We start from the raw sequence: 21,109 nt of genomic DNA on the forward strand, positions 1-21,109 counted from the left end.
CTCCAATTTAAAGCTCCTTTATATTATATAAGGGAACACCATGAAAATGGAAATTGGGTCCCCTATTTTTAAAGCCTGTCAGCAGGTGTCTATAAAACTAGGAAAGATACTTTTATTGTCTGGGTGATAGGAAATTACGTCCTTCCCTGGGGTAGGTGGCACTACGTTTCTCTCTGTTGTGCTGTGGGTCAGATAATGAGCAAAGTTCCTCAAAAGACACCTCTGAGTGGCAAATTGCAGGGCAAGCCTGGATGCTACCTACCTGTCAGAGGCTGGGGTCTGCGGGTAGGGGGATGTTATTGGGCTCAGTCCCAGTGGGGAAGGCAGGCGCCATAGCTGTCGTTTGCACCCAGTGTCCACCAACTCTTTCACGAGTACAACGGTGGACCAGGCCAGGGAGAGAGCTGATTCGCTCCTACAACTCATCACCTCTTGGCTCTTCTGATTGCCCCCACCCCCAGTTCCCATCCCTGCTGACTACCATGCAGCACGTGGTGCCAGCAGCCGCAGCTGCCCCGAAGTGAAGCATCTTCCCCGAGCATCCCCCTCGGTGGCAGCGATCGCCAGGCACAAGCACGCCGGCGCTTGCTCGTTTAGTGGCCTTTGGTGACTGTCCTCTAGATTTTATCAACCCAAGCACTGAAGTGAGCCCGGCCAGCTCGAGCTGTGGGAGAGCTGAGCGGCAGGGGCCATGGGGGTTACCTGACTGCCTCATTCCTCCCTGCAGGAACTTGAATGTCACCCATGAGTACTGCTCCCCTCTTGGGATGGAGGTTTATTTTGTTCTCTGGTTATGGGAAGTCTGGGCTTGGAGACTGGTTTCCTGCAGCTCCTCAATGGAAGGTTTAGAGCAAACTGCTGGGGAAGAGGTTGTCATCCGTCTCCATCCAGCGCTGCTCCCGGCAGCTGGTGTGGGTCTGTGTACGTGGAGCTGACTCAGAGGCTGGAGGGAAATTCATGCAGCCCATCAACAGAGAGAGCAGATAGAGAATGTGACAGGTGGACAGAGATGCAGAGGATGGGAAACTGCTAACCTGAACAAAGGCAATAATCTCTTTCCTAAAGATGCGAGTGCCATCATGGGAAAGGAGCAGGGGGAGATAATTTAAACCATTCAATGACATCACCGTGTCTTTGCTGAAGAGAAGGAAAAAAGTGAACTTTACGGTACAGACAGCTCCATGAAACCCATCCAGCATGCAGGAAGGTGGTGGAGCAAAGCAAAGAACAGCTGGAAATGTGATAGGAGATCAGCTATGTGGCAATGACATGATATTGCTAGGTGGCTTGCTTTTACCTGCGATACTGTACTCAGCCCCGGAGATCTGTCCAGCAAAGGTGTAGGAGAAGTAAAAGGAACTGGCAACCAGGCAGAAAAAGCTTGGCAAGGGGTTGGAAAATACTGGATCTTTTTATCAGACAGAGGAGATAAATAACAAGGGTCAAGAGTAAAACAATAGATGGATTAGAGAAGGTATTCCTAATTACTTTCTTTCTCAGAGATGAGTCATTACACTGAAAAACTGCACATAAAAAGCTAGAAAATTATTTTTGTGTAATACATGTCTCCAGGTCCGTGGAACTCCTTGCTGTCAGAAATTAATATGTCCAAAAACCAGAATAAGATCAAAATAAAAAATTAGGCATGAATATGGATATTGGAAATATCCTTAATTTTATAAGTGGAAGTGTCAATCCCCATGCTTTTTGGCAGTAGCCAGTTTCTAAGACACGGGTGGTGGAGGAAGTTTCCCCAAAGGACACATGCTTTTATAAATTTATGTTCAGAGTTTTTTTCATTGTCCTCTGTAAGTCTCAGTAAGGACACGACACTAGCACTCATTCAAGGTCCTGCTCATCGCCACGTTTCAAGTTGAGGGCCCAGGTGTGAGGGTCTCCGGCGCCTGTGGTGACAGATCCAGAGGATGGTGGCTTTTCCTTCCTTCCTTCCTCCAGATTTCCTCCTTCACAGCTGGACAGGGTACTCTGCATGCACCGGCCATGAAAGCAGAAGAAGGTGTCTCCCAGTCATGATGAAGAATAGCCATAGGTGCAGTCACTTTGGCAACTCCAAGCTCATCCCTCTACCATTAACAAGGTAGTTACGCATCACCTAGGACATGACTGGTGGGCAGCACAAAGCAGGATTTGGCCTGGGTAATGTAACATTTATTCTGCAGGCTTTGAGCTTGTGCAGCCCTTGTGGAGGCTACTGTAGGGGAGTGCGGTGCCCTTTCTCTTATGCTGAGGCTGTCAAGAATCCACTCAAGCGATGTAGTCAAGTTTATTGGAAAATCAGTGGAGGAAATCAGCTTGTGGGTTGTCTCTAAAGGCGGATAAGCCTCATTTCCCTTCTCCCTCTCCTACGGTTGGAAATGGAAAGTGGCAGCACTGGGGGCTGGGGCAAGGGTCCATTTCCCAGTCCTGCTGCTGACTCGCAAGCAAGCCTGTCCTCCTGCCCTCCCCTCAGGCTCCCCATCTGTGGAGCAGAGATATTTACTTACCAGTGAGCGCAGTTCCCCGAGTGAAAAAAGCTGTCGAGCCATGGTGCTCATGCCCCTGATTCTGGGCGAGCAGGCAGGTGGCAGCTGGCCAGCAAACTTGCAGAGTCCATTTGAAATGGCCCAGCCCAGAAGCCTGACTGTCTGCAGGCTGAAGCCTTCATCGGTCTCTGCTGGAGATTAGAGGAGCTGAATTACTGTAAAAGCCAGGACCAACGTCTAGCGCAGTGCCTCCAAAACCTCCAGGGCTTGTTCTGGCAATAGTTGCGTAAGCAGACCGGCCGGGTGCCTTGCAAAGCCACGGATGGTGCAGCAGTTTGGTCTGGGATCCATATCCATGGCCAGGATCTGACATCCCAGCCCCGAGCTGGGGAGGGACCGTCCCGGCCAAAGGCAGCGCTGCTGCGGCTCTCCCCTCGTCCTGCAGCACCACAGCATCGCTGCTCAGGCGGAGTCACACCTGATGCTCCACCCCAGCAACGATGGCCTGAGTGGGGCTACTGGGGGGTTGCCCTCATCCGAGGGGCCAAGGCAAATGAGCGTGTAGTGCGCAGTGCCTGGCCTGAGCAGGGTTATTGTGGGGCGGTGGGCGGTTATTATTCCATCACCTGCATGGCTCCAGCTCGGCGGCTCATTAGCAGGTAGGATATATTAGTAACTGTCAAACATTTGGAGAGCTACTTTGTTGGATGAATGGATGAAAACATATTAACTCCCACAAAAGGGGGAGAGGCGGTGATTAGCTGGTGAGATGACAATATGAAATGTCAGAGGCACAGACAGTAAGCACAACTGTTCATTATTATATTAACAGCTTTAATTTTCTGCCTTTAAACACCAGTTTCCTGTCAGTTCAATTAGATTGCGTGTGTGTGTTTAATTTAGATCAATGTACTGATGCGTCTGAAGTTTTCTTCACACATCTTCTGTGAGGCAAGAAGCGGACCAGCCAGCAGGAGCATCTTTTCTTATTGTCCTTGAGGTGAAAGGCAGTTTGTGAAGAGGGTATTTAGGTGATGCATGTCCCCACATTAGGTGAGTGTAGCCTGCAGTGATTTGTGAAATTCCCGCAGAGCGGGGTGGGGAAGAGGTGATGGCACAGGAAGGGCTTGAGGAGTTGGCCAGAATAAACATCACATTGTAATATTTTTAGCGAATTACCTTATAGACCACAGAAAATAAAGGGAGAAAGAGGGGGAGGGAAACAGAGTCTTATGCCAGGAGTGACTGAAGGCCTGATGCTGATCGTGGTGACACCACTCTAAGTCTGAAGTTGCTCAGATAATATTAATGCTGCCTTGATGCCTGTAAAAGTGAGATCAGGATTTGGGCTGGATGCTCAGTGCCAGAGAACAGCTCATTTAGGAATGGGATTTTCCTGGTTTCTCCTGTATGAGCAAGTAACAGCATATTGACCTGCTAGGCAAGAGGAAGGGAAGACCAAGAGAGCATGGAGCTTCCCACACTGATTTCAACTAGGATTTGCCCAATGTCAAGGGATTTTCACCTTGCCTGGTGACAGGTCCCTGCGTCTCTCTCAAGCTCATCCATCCTTCTCTGCAGACACAAGGGTGCCCTTTCAGCTCACCGGGGCAGGATGATACACAGCTTTTACCACTATTTGAGCCTTGAGTGCTCATGACAGGGTGACGCTAAAATGGAGACTCCTCCATACTTTCCCCCTCTTTCATCTTTGGGCCAGGATTTCTGTACCTGGTTGCTCTGTACATTACTTAAGGTATTGTTCTGCTGAAGTCAATGGGCTAATACAGTATGACTCAAGAAGCTTTATTTTTAGTAGCTAGGCACGTTCTTTTGCTTTATTGCCCTTTATAGCTCTGATCTCTGCAAGATCTTCCCTCACCCTGCTGATACTCCTGGATCATCAAATTTTCTCTGTAAGCTCAAATGTTTTACATTGGTTTCTCATTTACTTTAGTCCTGGCCCCTGGAAGCTCAGCTGCTCCATCCTTATCTTCTGGAGAGGGAGGAAGCTCTTGCTGTGGGAGTATTCTAACCTCAAAGCCCTCCAGTTTCCAACCCAGTCTGCTGTTCCCACCCTAGAGAGAGGGAAGAAGCTCTGAGGAGAGGCTCCTTCCCCCTCCTTACTGATCCTATTAGAAGAGGCTTTCGGGCATAAGAGGAGATGGTGTCTGGTCAGCCATGCATTTCCAGTGAGTCCTGTGTGGGAATAACTGAACAAGGGATCCCAGACCAGGGGAGGTGGGAGGGGGTGACCCACTAACCTTGCCAGGAAACATGAGCAACATTGCTGCAGCACTAGCCCTGGAACATAGCACATACTGAGGGGATGCCAGAAACACTCTGCGTGCCGTGGAGGTGTGCAGAAATGGCAGTTCTGGGGCTGCCACTCACCCAGCAGCTCCAGGCAAATGTGTCAAGGAGCACAAGCAGGAGCCCCAGCGCTTGAGGCTGGGTACCAAAACCTGGATGTTGGGCCTAAGATGAAAGCATGGGGTCCCTAGAAATATAACCGCCATCATGCGTTACAGAGCACAGGAACTGTCATGTTAGATTAAACAAATGGTTCGTCTAGCCCAGAGCTAGACTCCCTGCCAATGGTCAGCAGCACAAATTCAGCCTGCAGAAATGGCCAAAACAAAGTGCTAGGCCAGGGTCCAGAGCTGGGCAGTTATCTGATTTTCAGTTTCTGAATATTTGGTTGATATTCTGATGTCATATTTTATCTAAAAAGCTCTTCCTTATTCCCATCTCCAGGACCTACCGCTCCTCCTCTTCCATTTCCCCAAGATATCAGCATTTCTAAGGAAATATCAACACCTGAAGGCTGCATCAGAAGGAAGAGGTGAGTGGCTGGTAACACTCCCTGCCCAGGGAGTGGTGTCTGGTGCCAGCTTTTACTTGACTCATTGTGGAGCTGACTTTCCTTACTATCCAGTTTAGGGAAATTTAGATGCAGGGTTTAATCTCCCATCTCTTCTTCCTATAACACACAAGATTGTAGGTAAAAAGTCTCCCTGGATGTCTAGGCATCCCTCCCACCCTGTCCTGAAGCTCTGGCTAGACAGCAGTTTCTACAGCGAGCTGCTCTCTGCATTTCTTCGATGGTAGGCTCCTCCCTTACCTTTCAAAGTTAACAAAGTACCTGAGCCTGCACATGTGTTAACTTCCCATCCGGAGCATAATCCTTTCCACTTTCCAGGCTGGAGCATAAACATTACAAATGAAATCTCCAATGGGTAAAGAATGAACAATCACTTTCTTAATTTTTTTTTAAAGGCACTTTAGGGCTTTTATCAGCAAAGCATCGTGTCCATTAAGAAACAAATTAAGTCATTCTGCAGGCAAGCTAAGTGCTGTTCCCATGCCAGAACTAATACTGGCTCTTTCCACCAGGGATGTTTAAAGGTCCCTCCCCCCATGCCCTGGGATTACAGCTACTTTTAGTTTGTAGAGGGAGGATTAATCAGTGGAGCTCCTTTGCAGAGCTCCTGAAATAGAAATCACAAATCAGGGAGACTGGGAAGGAGCCTGGGAAGTGACAAATGTGAAATTATGTTGCCCTTTGTTTGGCATCCATGCAGGGAAGATGACTATGGTGACTTAGAGGTGCTCGCCTGACACGGGGTGCAGCTCTTTCCTTTGGAAGGAGACTTGGAGTTAGGGGCGAGGGAAAGGCAGGTCAGGAAGGGCAGAGGGATGGCTGCAAACTTCAGCACCCAAACAAGGAGTTGTGAGACTTGACAGGGCTGTGTGCGGGAGGAGATAGAGGCAAGAATTGAAACCACCACACTGTTCTCTGCCATCAGCAGTAGAGATCCTAATGCTGGTGTGAGAGCTGTAACTTCCACTTTCTTTTGGGGCTTTCTTCACACAGTGCCCCAAATCAAACTTTTCTAGATTCCTTTTCTTCAAACCCATAGGCGCTGATCCTCAGTCTGTCCCACCAAGTGTAAGACCAGAGTGTAGGATGTTCTGCGTTATTATTATTACTTGCCTACACTTGGACCCATTTAACTTTGTCAAAAAGGTTTTAGTATTTCATCCCCAGTCCATCCCCTGCTGATGTTGCAGCTGTCCACATGTAATACAGGTGTGCAGAGAAGTAAGAATTAACGCAGTTAATTTTCATGTAAGCAGTACTGCTATAAGTCCCTTTGTACCAGTTAAAGTGTGACTATGGAGGAGGAGGGAATACTACTTTAATTACATAGGCTTTGAAGCTAATGTAGTTAAGTCAGTATGAAAAATTATATTCAGACTATCCCTAAGGGTCTAAATTGAAACAATTCTTACTGAAGAAAAAGTCTAACAGGGAAAACCACTGACAAAATGGTGTAAAAAAAGGATAAACCTTCTCCCAGCTTCCCACTCAGTACATTTTGCCCACCTAAACCTGTTGTGTGTGCCTATGCTGTGGGGCTGAATACCTCCCATAGCTCAGTTGAAGGGGAGGCAGCTTGAGAGAGCCTGTCTTGGAACTTTATTTTGGTTTGCCTGGGGTATTACTTAGAGCAGGATGAGGTAATAGCCTGACCCCTAAAAGCAAAGGTGCCCTGTCACTTTACAAAGATTCATGAGGTTGCTAATTGGGACTCACAACACTGCCAATAAAGTCAAACAATTGCTACTCATGATCTTTACCTGATCACATGTGGGGCCCCAGCATTTGTTTCGTTAAAGCATTGGAGGAGTTTTGCATTAGCTGTTGGGTTTCACCCCAGACTTACGAACTTCTCTCAGAAAATCAGATCCAAACAATATTCCCAATTGTTTCTTAGTCCTTGTGTTTTTCAGTGCAAAGTAGAAAAAAAAAAAAAATTGGTGGGAATCCCCCTCAGTTTCTAACAGTCTCAACTGCTTATATCATGAGATGCATTAATTTATCCCCCTTGTCCTGGACAAGAAGGTGAGTTCGAAACGCCTTCCTTCTCCCAGGGATGGTTTATGAGCAGAACCAAAACATCCCCAGGCATGTATCAATGGCCAGGCACAATTCTACCCTGGGTCTAAATGCAGATGCTCTCCCTAGCTTTGGCTGTCAGGGGACTGCAAATATCCTGATGAGCTCTGCCAGCTGCATGACCTGCATCTATCCATGCTGGGTTGGCATGGAAAGCTGCAGCAGTCCCTGCCACCCCCCCGTTGCCTGCAAATTACACTGGAGTCTAGCTAGCAAAGTCTTCAGTTGTGCATGGGGAAAGATGGCCTCTTTCTCCTCTCCTGTACCTCAACTATTTACATCAGGTACTGAGTCACCAGCACATGTGATCCCAGATATAGACTCTTGCGCAAAACTCATGGCACAAATACAGAAGCTTTGTTATTTTCTTTTGCACTGTCTCTCTTTTAGGCAGATGAGATTTTTTAAACTGTGCACATTCAGGCTGGTACCTTCTGCACATAGCTCCAGGGAGACCTGAGTGTACCGTGCCTCAGAGCTGCCCTGCTTTTGACCATTTTTTCCTTGCTGCAAGGGATACTTTTCTGCCAGAACAGCTTCGGAAAATTCTTCCCCTAGTCTCCGAGGCAGTCAAATATGGGGACAGGAGGGGGGAGCTTTCTTTACAGCCTGCATGTGAAGATGTTAATCAGGGAGCTGGTGTCCTGCTGACAAGCCCACATGACCGTCCTCCTGCCTTTGTAAATAGCTGGATAAACAGTAAATTCTTTTTTTTTCTGCTGTCTGAGAATAGAAAAAAATCTTGATTTTATGTTGGCTTCTTAAAAAAGGTGGTATCGAGGGAGGACCCTTATGGAAGCCAAACATGAGAAATATAAATTTCCATATGGGAGTCTGAGCTCAAAAATCAGATTGTACAGACAGGAGGAAAGACTGGGGGCTTATACAGCAAGGAAGAGAGTTAGAGGGGGGAAAAGGTGTGAATGCAGTCTTACAGAGTGTTGTACAGTTAATGATGATGAGCAGACAGATCACAAAGATCCCCGTGATCTCCACTTGAGCATCTTAGCACACTGTGTGCAAAGAAGGAAATGACTGCGCAGAGAGGAGGATGGAGCACCTCCGAAACACACAACCCCATGCGAGAGTGTGGGCAGTGTGTGTCCCAGTGGCTGGCACTGCCCGGAGATGAATAGCCATAGAACATATCACCATCATACTGCAGAGAGACCAAGCTGGGGACTGTCCAGCTCCTTCCTGAGCACTCTCCAAACCTTATCACAGAACTACAACCTCCAAACCAGCCTGACCATTTTGAATATTGCATTGCAGGTGAGGGCTTAAAAACACTGCTTATTTCCAATTCTGCTTCCTAATGAGTTTATGTAGCTTCTTATTCCTCCTCCACTCCTTCCCTACGTCCCCTTTTTCAGCGCTGCGGGGAGCTGCTGTGGGTGGAGATCTTTTGAAAGCTCCTGGGTGTTGCAATTCCTATGTACTGGACAATCCCAAGAGAGAAACATTTCTGAGGACATGGGAAACAACATCTCCTTGTTGGCTCCCCACATTCCGCAGTGATGCATACTTGGGAGCATGAGGCATGTTTATGACCCACAATGTGCACAATCTGGGAGATTTGTTTGTTCCACAGCAAAAAGTGGGGTCAGGCCCAAGAGAATGGGAGCTGTGATCTGTGGATGCATGCCCAGGTGCTGGGATTGGAGGTGCCTTGTCCTCAGTAATTTTAAGCAGAGAGTTCAAAGGCAGAGACACGTGAGACACTAAAGCAGCCACACTCCAGCACAACTGGCTTCAGTTTGGCTGCCCCTGCAGGGAATATATCCTGCAGGCTCCTATCCAAATGTGCCAAGTCAAAGGATCTGGGTTGGACTTACCCTGGATTAGAGTGGACTGGTGGTAGTAAAAAGACTATTTTAATTTTTATAATGCTATAAATATACATGATGCTATGTTATTTAAAAATGTGGTGGAAGTTTTAAAAAGTTTGAAACAAAAGTTTCCAGGAAAAGACCCCTCTTGGTACAAGTGCTGATCCTCACAGTCCAGAGCGAATGCAGCGTGGGTTGTGTTTGATGGCTTCTTGGGAAGGAAGGTTGTGCTTCATAAGTAATATCAATGATTTTTAAGGGAGCATTTGCTTGAAGACCAGCTGTAGTTCGAATTAAAGTTGGAAACATGCAAAACAGAAGCTGCAGGCCTGTGAAAGCAGTGTAGGCATATACAGCTTTAAGCGAGGTTCGTAGCCAAGTTCTGGCCTGCTGGTGGTGGTAGCCCCACTGGAGGTTTGAGTAGTCCAGGCACCTGGATCAGCCCCCAGAGTCTTACACAGCCTTGGCTAAATAAAGGGACCTCATCCACTCATTTTGCTGCTATACTGCTTGGTCCCATTTCAAGACTAACAATGAGTATGTTAAGTAATATGATCCCCTGATACGAATCTTTACCGTATCTCACTAATGGTGTTTTGCCATAATGAAAATTGGCCATGTATTCCTCTCAATTTTCTTTTGCTTTGCAGCCTTGCTCCAGTTTATGATGTTGCTTTGCCTCTGGCTACTTAATTTATGCAATTCTGTCTTAAGAAAGACTTTGTCAAAAGTTCTGTAGGAATCCAATAGCCTGTAGCAATCAATTCTCCATTGCCTTTTTATCCAAAGAAGTCCAAAAGACCAATGAAACATGATTTTCTTGTGTTGAAAATTTGCTTGTTAGACCTAAATGTATCTCAATCAGTGGTACTGTAATTATGTTTTAAATTTTCATTACAAAACTTGTTTATCAGAGTAAGATGTATTGATTTGTATTTCCTGGGATGAGTAGCCTTAGTTTTTTTCTCAAAATGGTGGACTTGATGTTTGCTGTCTTCCAGCGAACATTCTATTGAGGGATTATGTATTTTCCTTCAAAATTTCTTTCTTAGGCAATTTCAGATTTTTTAACCTGGGCCATCAGAGACTGGTGATTTACAACTCTTTAATGTAATGCATTTATTCTAGCATCCTTTCTTCTGACACATCAATTCCTGACAGTGTCTCATTTTTATGTGCAGGTTGTTAGCCTGACCTATAATCAAGACTGTCCAGCATTTCCCATCATAAGATCTTATTTTTAGTTATGTAAGACCTTTTCTGAGCAGAGATTTTTCATGGTTACTCAGTCTTACTTTTTGGGGGACATGTATCTGTGACTGCTTCATCCAAAATGACATAGCAGTTTTCAAGAATGAAGCAGAAAAAAAAAATATGCCTTTGTCCATGATAAAAAATAAAGCTGACCTTTTCCTTTAAATGTTCTGTAACCAGCATGCTGTGGAAATAGGACTTGAAACTGAGCAGTTAAGTAGTCTCTGAGTTGGGAATGCACCCTTTGTCTTTCCATGAAACTGCCACAAATCTGGCCTCCAAAAACTGACTCCTGGAAATCACTTGGATTGTAGAAGCAATGTTCCCCCCAAGAGTGCATCTTCTGTCCTGGGCATGGTTGATGCCCCAGGTTATGCAGAATTTGCTGTACAAGGGCTGTAGCCATGTGGAACCAGTTTTCAGCAGCTGCTGGGGGAAGCAGCTTTGCACAGGAGCTTGGTGAAGGTTGGAGCTTCACCTGAGAGCTGGTAAGAGCAAGAGAGAGAGGGAAACGGGGCTGTGATCTGGAGAAAGTTGAAAGGCAGAGACGTGGTGAGCAAAGAGACTGGGCCTGGAAAATGGTCTAGATCAGGGAAGTAGGATCAGAGCGTTGGGCTGGGACTGGGATTGTGCAGAGACTGTGTCTAGGTGATGGTGTGATCTCCCCTCCTGGCCACCTGTGTGGCATTCATCTTGCATAGTTTGGTATGTTCTATTTCTGTTTACAATCAGTGGCACTCATAGGGAACAATTCAGCTGGCCTATATTAAGTGTCTGTTTAGGATGAATCATGCCCCAGGACTGCTGTGTTTTGTCTGCCTTGACTACAAAAGGCTCATCAGATGATTAACTCAGGTGGACACCTCTGCATTTGATCAGATGGGTCCTGGGCTCACAACCTGCAGGAGAGATATCAGCTGCCAAATCCCCTGGGGGTTTTAAGCCTTTGGAGGCTGATGAGAACTGGGGATCTGCCTGTATTGTAGAGCCCTGGGCCCACACTGGCATGCAGACCCTCTGCGGGGCATCTCTCCATGTCACAGTCCAACTCCCACAGGCCCTGGATGCAGTGCTGATGTTCTTCTGCCCATTTCTTCCCCTGGGGTGAAATGGGGCTGGCGGGGTGAGGGTCTTGTGGGACACCAGTCCTCAGTGGCTGAGGTTGGGTGGGTGGGTAGGCAATGGTGGGACCTTGCAGGGACACCAGCAACCCTAGGATATGGGTTGAGGAGGATGTAGGGGAGCTGAGACTAACGGGACAGGTTGTCTTGGAGGCACTGATGGGAAGGGGCAGCAAGACTTGGTACTGAGTCTGAGGAGAGGATCTGGCATGGGACATCACCAAGGAAAGGGAATATGTCTGGGAATACAGGGACCAAGAAAGGGGGGAGTGGCACAGGAGATGAGGAACGCAACTGTGCAGGCAGCAGAGCAAACACCAAGGAGAAAGAAAATACTGAAATGCTTTTATTAAGTTAGTGCTGCCTGCCTAGTGCAGTGAATAGAACAGGGCCCTGCAGGGAAAACACCGTGTGGCCACTGTGTAGCATAAGGGAGCAAACTAATGGTTACCTGAAGATTCCTGCCTTTTCCTAATTTTTCAGTGCTTGATTTTCTACTGTCATTGTAATAAGTTTTGCTGTGTGTCAGATGTACGTACTCTGCTGTAATGTTTCTGCAGTGAGTGACGTGCATCCTCATTTTTACCCTGTTGCATCTCACAATGTTTCTGTGTTAAATGCTTGGTCCAAAAAGCAACTTATCCCTCCCACCCTTTGCTGCTGTCCTACAACCAGGTATGAGCTCAAAGGAAAATCCAAGCCTCCAACCCTCTTGCCTAGAGGCAGGAACATTGCCCACTAAATTGCACTGTCACTTAATGCCTTATCCTGGATGCAAATGCTCACGTGGTTTACAGAGCACACACTAGAGCAATAAAACACAGGCAAGGAAATCAAAGGCATATTTCTGCTCTGTTTTTGTATTACCAGTTGTGTTTAATGCAGTGCACTTAAAATGCCTCTAGAAAACATTAGAGTGTTTTTGATGGTAAATTTAACTGCCAACCTATTGCCTGCCTCACTGGGAACCCTTCTCATCTTCGCATCCATATACTCTTTGTCTCACTTCACCACTAATGGGAGAAGGGCGAAATGTGCCGCCAGCCTAGCAAGAGCAAAGCCTGAGGAGTTTGGAGTCGTTCCCGGGTTGTTCAATATCACCCAGGAGACGAGGCTCTCGCCTGTGCAATGAACATCGCCAGGTTAACGCAGAAGGACCGACACTGACCTACTATTTTCTTCTTTTGGCAGACCTCTCTGAATCACATGGTGCAGAAGTCTGGTTTCATCTGGTGATTTGAGAACTAACTGCCCTGATACCAAGCAAGGCTGGCCAGAAATAGAGATAAGACATTGTCAATATCTGCTCTTCCCCTCATGCACACAGGAAGCCTGTGATGAATGTTTTAGATTCATATAACTATTGCCCCGGGGCCACCATTTTAAGGGAAGTGCCAAGTCTAGGGCTTAACCCCCAGTACAGCTTTTGCTGGAAATAAACCTGCCCAGAAACTACCACAGACCAATAGAAATATTGCACAGCAATTCATTAAAAAAAAAAAAAAAATCCCATGAAAGAAACATCCTTAAAAGCAAGGAAAAAATCCCCTTTGGAGGCTTGTAACACAAATGTTACTCTGTTAGCACACAAAATTCAGAGTAGACCTGACTAGAAACTGAAGTGAAAGCCAGACGTCTGTTTTCATTGTCCATCAGAGAGAAATGCCAAGGAACAAGCAAACAGCAGAAAGTGAAAAGCAAATTGGATTCTGAAAAGCCTTGCAAGGATAAGCATTTGTGGTATCCTCTATAAATCAGAGTACGCAATGTTTAGCACGCCAGCATTCATTCAGGTTAATTAGACTAAAGTCCTGTGCCATCAGCTGTGTGAATAACCGCAAAATGCAACAGATGAGTGAATGTACCTACAATGTGACAGGAGAAAAATACAAATATGGATGTTTGCACCTTCACAGATAATAAGGATGACACCTGCATTCATTGGTCAATTGATTGCGGAGAAAGTATTTCTCACCTGCACAGAGTTCCTGAGAGTCACAGAGATCAGCCTTTCCCATATAAACAAGCTTTCAGGCTGTACTGGGCACTTTTAATCTGTGTTACATATCATTAGCAGGTGCAATAGGAATTACAAAGAAAAACTGTTCTACCTGGTTTAAAACAGATCTGTGAGTGTCAGAGAGGGTCTGTCTATGGTAATGCAGAGAGGATGGCATAATTCAGTGACTCTCTGAGTGCCAGAGTGAGCGGAGCTGTGGCAGGGCTGAATACCAGGTCTCAAACATGGTGACTGTGCCAGGCTGTCCGGAGATCTGAGGTGGCAGGCTGGGTCTAACCACAAGAGAGGGCCATGTTACAGGAAAGTCACTTAACCTAAGGATCTTCAGGAGCAATTCTGTTACAGCTAGCAATGAGGAAAGGAATGAAATTTAAAGAAGAAAATGTCTTCTTGGAGTAAACAGAGTTTTAATCGTCATGGAAGTGAGGTGTACAAAAGGACTGGATAGCTCAAGAAAATGGTCTGAACTGAGTCAAGCTCAGCAGTGATTAAAAGCTGCTACAACTTCATGGCAATTCAGGGGATATTTGAGATGAGCCGATAGATCTCAGACCACAGACATCAACATCTTTGTAGCACCTCCTAATTGGCTCCCATGTTGGCAGTCTCAGCAGTGATGCCACGGTTTAAAGGGGTTGTGGGGAGTAAATCCACTGCTCTGGGTGTGGAACAACCTGGGGTGCTTTGGCAGAGCAGGGGATGGAGGCGTAGGCAAGCTTGTCATGCCAATGGCTTTATTTTTCTTGCTCTGAGGAGAAATAAAAGCTCCCAGCAATTCCAGCTGTCAGCCCAGTCCTGCTCGGAGAACTGAGATCTTTCCAATAAAGGAAGCCAACAGCAAGGCAAGAATTTGTAGCCCTGCTCCTCTAATTGCAAGGCTCTTCCCCAGCCCCATTAATTTCCTGTGAAACTGAGAAGTTTAGTCAGCATTAAATCTGGGAGTGTTGCCTTCCATTGGGGCTCTCTGTTATGCAGCAGACAGGCTTACATTTTTGCTGTGACAAATATTTTATTGACATTGATACAATATATACATTGCAAAAGAGCATTCAGGATAAAGTATTTCTCTATTTCAGTAGGGAGACATGTTTGCTATACAGATGGCTGGAGTAAATCTGGCCTCACAATTAAAATCTGTTTAGAGTTTGTAGCAAAGTGACTGATGGATTAGGCTCAGTCCTCCATCAATCCCCCCTCCCCATGCCTCTCTGTAGAACAACATTGATGGCAGGTCATAAATAGCCATTTGTACAAAGTGCAGGAACTCTTTAAGTATCATTTTATAGCTAGTATATATATTCCAAGTGGCTGGAAAAACACCAAGTGCTTGGGGTCTTTAAGTAGCAAGGGCAATAGACCATGGGTGGCAAGCAATACCTTTCTATTTGTACCAAGGATGTACTGTCATATAGGAATGGGTATATTGTTAGTATTCTGGTAAATCCCTTATTTGCTGTACACACAAAAGTCAGGTCCTTTTCTAAAGAGAGCAGGGCACTAAACAGGACTTCCTGAACACATTCCTTCCTGGTTATTTATAGTCCTGCTCTTTAAATCTCCCTAACACTTGAGATTAGTGCAGGTTTTCACTTTGCTTTTTGCCCTACACTTTTGCATAGTTTTAGTGGCCACCACTAATCATCCATTTTGTTCGCCTCCACAAGTTATTCGTCTCAAGACTGGGGAAAATTGCGTATTACATGAAGACAGGCAGGCTCTACCGATTGTGAATTATTTCAGTGGTGCTTACCACCGCGCTGAGAGGGGCTCATTGCTCATCAAACAGTGTTAAAACTAAAAGCAGAATAGAAATGTAGAGTATGAAGGTAAAAGCGCTGCAGTAAGAGTGGCCACATACGGTGGGCAGGGAGGGCTGGCAGGGGCATGGAGCAGAGCCCTGATGCAGCCCCTTGCCTCACCAAGCAGGGGAGCATCCCGAGCAGCCCTGAGCAGGGAGAGAGGGCCTGGGCACCTCCCTTGCTGCAACTGGGCTGCTGTGGGTGCCCATGGCCCACCTCTACCTTAGCCTGTTTCCAAAGGCAGCCTTAGCCAAGAAGGCGCCAAAAAGGTGAGAGAAAACCCCAGGGAAGTTCTGTATTTCTGTGATTTCTGGCTTGAAGATTTCAACTGTTTTTAAAAGTAGTAGTAATAGTCCAACCACTTGTAGTTAAGAGGCAGAGATTATCAAACACTAGTGTAAATTACAAACAAGGGGACAAGTCCTTTTCCCATTCTGGAGTCCTGCCATTTATTAATGTTCTGTAATAGTGACTAATATTTTCTTTGAGGCAGGGAGAGCAATTCTCCTCCCTGACCTGTTATGGCCTGACAACAGCAGCAAAGCTTAACTGAGGAACAAACAAGGAATTATTTATTTGTTCTTGGCTCAATTAATTTCTGGCTCGGAAACTCAATGCAAAAATCAGGCTATTTTCACATGTGTATTGTAGTAAAATGGTGTCAGGCTGAGCCATGCCTGGCAGTGCCTCATGCTTGAGAATTAGGAGGGAACCATTATATTTGGAAATAGATAGAATCCCATTATGGCACTGGAAAATACATTCCCCTCACAACATGATGCAGCCAGAAGCCCAGGAAACCCAATGCCAGGAAAACCCATCTGCTTTCCTATGATGCCAGTCCAAGGCATAATCATGGTTGGTGTTAAAAACATATCTGCAGAAAAACATGGAAACGGAGTTTTAGGCCTTTTTACTCAATACTAGCCAAGCTCAACTTCTCAGGAGCACCCTGCAAGCTGTCTCCAACAAATGCAACTCTTGAAGTATTAAAATACCATCTCACAATATTTTTTAAAAATGATCACTCTTCCTGTTGTTCAGTGAATAATTCAAACACAGGCCTGGCTGAACACATCCTCACACAGTTTGTTACAGCGAAAGCCGTAGAGATGACACGTGCATGCAAATGTCTGCTGGTAAATACCTGTCTTGCACAGGGGAGTGTGGGGAGCAGAGGGCTCCAGGGCTCCGGTGGTGCATTTCAGTCACAAGCACAATTGCACCAAGCATCTGAATTTACTGCTATTACTTGATGTGAAAATGAAAATAATCAGCTTGCCGTGCTGGTTTCTCATCTTACCAGAGTCAGTGATATTCTAATAAAAGTAAGAAGAGAAAAGGAGGCAGGTCATGAGGGGATCAAGTATACAGAAGGACTTGTACAAGGCCAGACTGAGAGGCCTTCCAACCAAAAGCTCACATGTGTAGGATGCTGCACATTCATCTACTGCTTTGATTGACAGACAGAAAGCGGTTAGACAGTCATATGCTGGTCACCTTTAATGCTGCTCCAAAACCATACAGAGAAGAAAAGGCTACACGACACTGACCTGTGGGCTCCCAGGTATCATAGAGAGCTGAGTTAATGGGACCTGGTAGCCAAATGATCTGAAACACAGCAAGAGGCTTTGAAAGTTCCCTGTAACACACAGATATCCTATATAGCCACTTAGGTCTAGTTTTGCTAAAAAAACACATTAACAGTGCTGGCAAATGTCTGGATGAACCTTCTCACTTTGCATTGCTACCATTGAGGGAGCCAAAGCAGTCTTCCTAACAGTGGGAAATTTGGGCCAAAAAGGCCTTGGCCTGTATTTGATATCAGGTATGTTGGTTCATTTTTTTCAGTTGATTGACACTAAAGGGACCAGAGCGAGGCTCACAATGGCATGTTGCTGCTGCTGCTGTTCATTTCAGGCCACTAGCATGAACAGAAACAGCCATTCCGTGCTGATGTCACAAGATTTTCAGCCATCTGTAACATTCAAACCCTTCTTGGTCCACTATGAAAAATAGCTCAGGGAAGACAGATCAGGGAACAAATCCTTTGGCTCCTCTTAGCAGCTAGGAGATGATAAGGCTTGGAAGGAGGGATTGCAGATGTTCTTCTCTCCTGTAATGCTTCACTTCTGTGTACCCAGTGGGGCAGAAATCCAACTGAAAACCCCTATTATGTCTGTAGTTGCTAGTAAAAAGTTAGTCTTCCCAGCTTGACAATGCCCAAGAACCAGAGCTCCAACTGAGGAAGGACTCTTTATTCCGTCTACTCAGGTAGAGGAGGAAATTACTCTTTGACTGTTTCCATTTGTACAGATTCCCTACCCATAGTGCTCTGTGTGACAGGGCAATAAAACACTATAACCTTGGATTTCAGATTTGTAAGATTCAAAATCATGTATTTTAATTGCAGGAAGCATTTGTGTTTGGGGGCAACAGTTGCTTAACTGCCCACTCACCATGTCTCCCTGGATGCAGGTAAAGGGACAGAACTGCTGCTAACTTGGAACATATTGTGTTTAATCGTGCCTTGCTGCTCACCTGGGAGTACCAAACACTTGATTTCATTGATTCTCAGTCCTTGCTTTACTAAGTAATTTTAATTTTCATCCTATAAGTATTTGCTGCAGAAGTTATAAATCAAGGAATTCAGAGAGCCAACATAGACTGAAAGCTTGACAGTGACAGCTGTTACAGAAGACTTTGGGGCAAAAGATGATGGTCAGGACATTATTAGAGCAGAAATGCCTCTGGTATATCCTCTCTGTATGGATGTTAATTGAGGTGAATAATTAGCTGGATTAAGAGAGCAAAGGCAGGTGATTCTGTGGGGATTAGAGGAAGATCTGCAAAGGAATGCCTGAGCTGACATGTGTGGAGTTTGGTAGATGGGTGTCCAGAAGCTATTTCCTATAGGACATCCTCATCAGTGAGTGAGAAAAGAATCTGATGGGTTGGCTTTGTCATCAGGGATCCTGGTAAATTGGGAATTTAACTCTGCTGGCACTAGTATTCTGGATTTTCCTCAGATTATACATGTGTTCTTTCTCTGAGTAAGTTTTCCATGCTTGCACAGCTAATGCTAAGTGCCAGCTTTATGATCACCAGGACTGCAGTGAAAACTGGCTTCTTTTGGAGGTAGGTGCAGATTCACCACCAACAGGAATAGGAGGGCCAGGTGCCAGCCAAGAGCTGGCCGACAGCAATGGTTCCCTTTTCTTAGTTTAAAGGTCCCACAAGGCGTGACACGAGGGGGTTTTGTTGGGCCTCCAGGGCTGAAATTCTGGCCAATCTCTCAACACTTGATATTTCAGGTGGTCAGAAAACATTATTGAAAATGTATGAAATCTTGCTTTTTATTACCCTGCCGTCTTCAGTAATGACTGTGCAGTAGCCCTGGACAGAGACATATGGTTTACAGTAGAATATCCATCTCCATAGATTTCTTTTCCATGGTTATTTATCATATTTGTCCTCCTTTAGCAGCACAACCATCAATTATACACAATGTAAAGGAGAAGGTAATAAAACGCCAAGTGCTGTACTATTGTCTTGCCAGCATCAGGACTGCTGATGAGACCATCTGGCTCCAGGGCCCTGTTTATTGCAATAGACACAAAGGGACACCGCAGGGTGAAGGGTAAAATCCCCCACATTGGATAATTGTGAAGCATCAGGCCCAAGGCTAGATGGTGGCATTTCTGCTGCACGCACTCCTGGCTCACACATGTGATATTGCAGGAGATGTTACAGATCTGGTTTCCTCCTCTGCCCCTCAACGATTTCATCACAGCACCTCCTAAGGTTGATATCAACCACATTGCTGGTAGTTTGTCATTCAGAGACTGCACATTGCCCTTATAAATCCCAAGGCAAAGTATCACAAAACCAGCCCAGTTTTTCCATCTTCTACTACTTGTCAAGCAGCTCTTCCACCCACTTGTTAAAAGGCCACTTGGCCTTTCTGTTTTTCCTCCGACAGTGTCCAATTCTTGCTCCGCTGAGGAGCTCTCTTCCTCTCTTTCTACTCTGGATTGGTCAACAGACAAACTTCACCACTCCCCAGACCTGGCTCTACAATTCATCAAGGTTACTGGCAAACATCCCTGCTGCTCTCCTAACATTCTGTTTTCTCCAGGAAAATAACAGAGTTTCTGGGAACCTTCTTTTTGTGGGTAAAGATGAGGCAAGAAGAGGGAGAGAAGGAGCATCTCAGCCTCTGTGTGACAAAGGCAGACCAGCAGTATTTCTGCCTCTGCAGTGGCATCTTTCAGGGCTAGAACACCAGGGCTCATCAAAACAAAAATGTCGTACCCCTTGTTTTAGTTTGTCCTTTATTTTTCCAGGTATCTTGAGAAACTACTTGTAGATATGCCATGATCCTGGCAACAGCCTCATTTTGGTACCATTAACTTCTGTTGTTTTTATAGTTCTTTTTCTGCTGTTCTTTCTTGTGTGTCCATACCCACACCTTCCACTCTATCCTCCACTCAGACCAGTCTTAGTGCTTCTGTCACCATTCTCTGCACTGCAACCACTACACAGTTGTCCCTTCAACTCCGTCGGGTGCCTGTCTTGTTACTCATGTCCTGGGGCAACCTCAGTCTGTGTTACAACAACTTCTACTCCAGTCTGTGACCTCCAGGCTTTCCTGCAGATAGATTCCTGCTATTGACTGTCCCCATTCTCTGCTGTTCAGCCCTGAATCTTTTCAAAGCAGAGATTGACATCGTGATGGCATTCTGGTATCTGTTAGCAGTGGTCAAGATGAGATCTGGCTCTAGCCAGGATCCATATATGCAGAGGTGAAAGGCATTAACCTTTCCTGGCCAGGTGCTGGCTCTTATTTCAGGCTTGGTTAGAGTTGCTGCTTCAGCAATGGATGGACTCTCAGATTGCTTCCCAGAGAGAAACAGCTGAAAGGTTTTTGCCCCTGCCCTCCAGCTGCAATCTGTTGTTCATTTGGAAGGACAGAAGGAACAAATAAACTGACTGTATGAGAAGAGGCAAAACCCCAAAACACTAAACAGCCTGCCTGAAACTAAAATACCGGGTGTTTAAACTGGACTCTGGGAGAAACACTGGGGCACAAGATGAAAAAGCAAAATCTACTGCCAAGGAAGGCAGAAGACTACAGGAAACATTTAGATAATAGGGGATAAAAACCCAACCCTGAAAGCTGGAGAGAAAGGGTGAGAGACCACAGTCTCTTTGATTCTGGAGATACTTCTGAAGATAAGGCTTGTTTTTGCTGTGCATGTGAAGTCACTTCCCAGCTTGCTTTCTAAGCATTCAGTTTTGTCCATTGGTGTTCCCCTGTAGACCATCAGTTGCAAGACCAAGGGGAACATTCGAGCATAGTCCTGGTCTTGGTAACACAAGCATAAGAGGCAGAGCATCTCCACCAAATCTGGTGGAATTGCTCTGACTTTACATCTATACAAGTAAGAACAAAATCTCCAGATGGAGACTTCATATAACAAATGGTTCCAGATTAAACTGAGTCAGATGCTAAGCAGGAGGCAGGTGTGACATACATCTGAGCAGTGGCAGACAGCCAGTCTTTAGGGGGAGAGGGTTTGTCTGCCGACAAAACTAAGAGCCCAAGGGAAGAGAGAAGACCAGAGTCCATTTTAGAGA

The sequence above is a fragment of the Tyto alba genome, unplaced genomic scaffold (assembly GCF_018691265.1).
Source record: "Tyto alba isolate M040663 unplaced genomic scaffold, T.alba_DEE_v4.0 Super-Scaffold_16, whole genome shotgun sequence".
NCBI classification, from domain to species: Eukaryota; Metazoa; Chordata; class Aves; order Strigiformes; family Tytonidae; genus Tyto; species Tyto alba.